Raw genomic sequence first — 2,500 nt, forward strand, 5'->3', positions numbered from 1 at the left:
TGAATTTATTTTTCATCAGCTACATCTGAAGATGGCAAGGATTGACCAATGTTTTCAAGTTTGTATGTGGTATATTCCAAAAACCACCAAAACTTTAATATGGACAGTCTTTACTGTAACAAACAATGATATTTCCTTCTTGGTGTGTGAGCTGTTGATGCTTTTGAAACAAGTGACAGAGTGCCTTTAAAATTAGGTGCCTTGGTGGTGCCAGTCTGATGTCATAATATTTAGATAAGTGTCATACATGTTATAGCTATTAACCATTAGTAATCATTTAGAATATTTCTCCTTTTGATTGGCACAGATCCTGTGCATATGTTATTGCATCCAAAAATTTGTAGTGTTCAATGACAGAGGGGGAGTTCACCATCCAAGATAGTAATTTTTTTACTGATAATTTGACATCACGTCGCACCACATCACAGCTCTCCCTTCCCTTTGTTTCATTCTTTATTAATACAACAAGATAACAACTCATAATAATAAAATTTAAGAAAAGACAAAGAAAGAAATAGGAAAAAGGGGAGGGAAAGGTGTAGTGTTAATCATGCATAAAGGAAGTCTATAGTAAGTTACTAACATTACATTACAATATTATAAAATGACCGACCACAATCAATTAAATTTTTTGAGAAAAAATGAATGGAAAAAATCCCAGTTTATGTACATTTTCCATCATTACAAATTATTGGCTTGACAATTAACATGTCATGAGTTAACATACCACTAGTTAGATATTTATAAATATTCTGCCTGACATTCAGGCTTTGGGACAATAAAGCAAAAAACCGGAATAAAGAAGTCAGTATGTTTTGTCAATTCCTTTGTTTTATTCCTGCAGCCTCAATATCAAGCTCAATATTAATAACTCATTGGTGGCCTATGAATGCATCCATACCAATTCTTAAAAGAGATATTTTTATTGGGCACAAAACATAAAGCTATAAAGCACTGCAGTTAGTGCATGTCCATAAATATCATACATAGGTAAGCAATGACTAATGCTTTCCACATACCTGGTTACACTCTTGGAGCAATCTTACAGGGACCGCAAAGCACAAGTATGTTGTAATTTGGAGGGAAAGAAAAAGGAAAATGTTTCTAAAAAGAGGAATCTGTGAAAACTTATTTCAGTTGCTGCTAGTTTGAACGTTTAAAAAAGCTACTGACAAAATGGAGACACAAAAGAGATGATATTTTTTGGTGATTATTAAAATTAGGGGGATTTCCAGGGGAGCATGTCCTCAAACCCCCGCTAGAAAAGATCACGCCTTTGGCACTTGTTGGCTTGCCTTCACGTGTTCCTGCTGCCCCATTACAAAATATTATCAATATTAAACGTATTAAACATAATATTAAAATCAACAAAAATTCATGGTCTAGTTACATGAATGCAAAGTTTCCTTAATAACAGCTATGTTACCACTTAATTTGTCATCATGATAGCATATTTGCAGTAAAAATAGAAAGTGTAAGCGCTTTAGGCATACCACTGTAGGTGGCTTTTTCCAAATTGTGATTATTTTATTTAAGTCACAGCCAAATTCCAAGCAATAAGCAGTACATACAAGATTATTCATTTATTTTTGCAGATAGTGCGTCACAACAATATATGTAGGAAAACTATAATAGGCCTCCTTCTTTTAAAGGGGATAGGTCACGCTATTTTAGGTAATTTTGTTTAATTTTGTTAATTATCAGCTCTAAACGTCAAATTGGCAGAGCAAGAGTCTTTCATTTGCAAAATCACGGCCACATAACAACTGAGAATGATTTTCCAGCTTTGTAAATGACACTTTGATATAGACTGATATAAATTTGAAAAAAAAGTGGCCTGACGTTTTTCAAATTTACCCAACTTCAATCCACTTCTATCTTCTCCAGTTTTGTCCATCCATGTCCCTTCTTGGCATCCCTGTGTTTTGTTAGAGTTCTTCTATAGTTTTGAACAGTTATTTTGATATTTTAGTCAATTCTATGACCATTCGATCAGTGCTGAAATTGCCTAAAATTGCGTGACCTAGCCCCTTTAATTCACTGCCATAATACCTGCAATACGTCTTGATGATAGATGCCATTTATTACTGGAAATTTGGCCACAGCTAATTCACTTATGATGGTTCTGCATGCCACGTTATGCCGCCTATAAGTTACCATTAAAAGATAAAAAGCTTCCAACAGTGCAGTCTTAGCTAGTCAAAGTTGTGCCAGAAATTGAAACAAATTCAGGGATCACTGAGAAGCTTCACATGTATTGTTAGTTGGAAAATCAAGCGTGGTCAATGAACAATATTGCCTTCATAGCTCCAGTTGAAGATGTTGCAAATAAACGCTGATTGTGACAAAGGGTGATCTCTTTATCAGTTTAAAAGTTACTGGAGTAGGTATTATTCTTTCCAAAGAATATGGTTAGATTCTATGCACCCAAAGAGATGTTGGATCGAGTGTTTTTTTCAAAGACTACAAAATTAATATTTACACCTTGTTGTTTTGAAAG

This window comes from Montipora foliosa, chromosome 3 (genome assembly GCF_036669935.1).
Source record: "Montipora foliosa isolate CH-2021 chromosome 3, ASM3666993v2, whole genome shotgun sequence".
NCBI lineage: Eukaryota > Metazoa > Cnidaria > Anthozoa > Scleractinia > Acroporidae > Montipora > Montipora foliosa.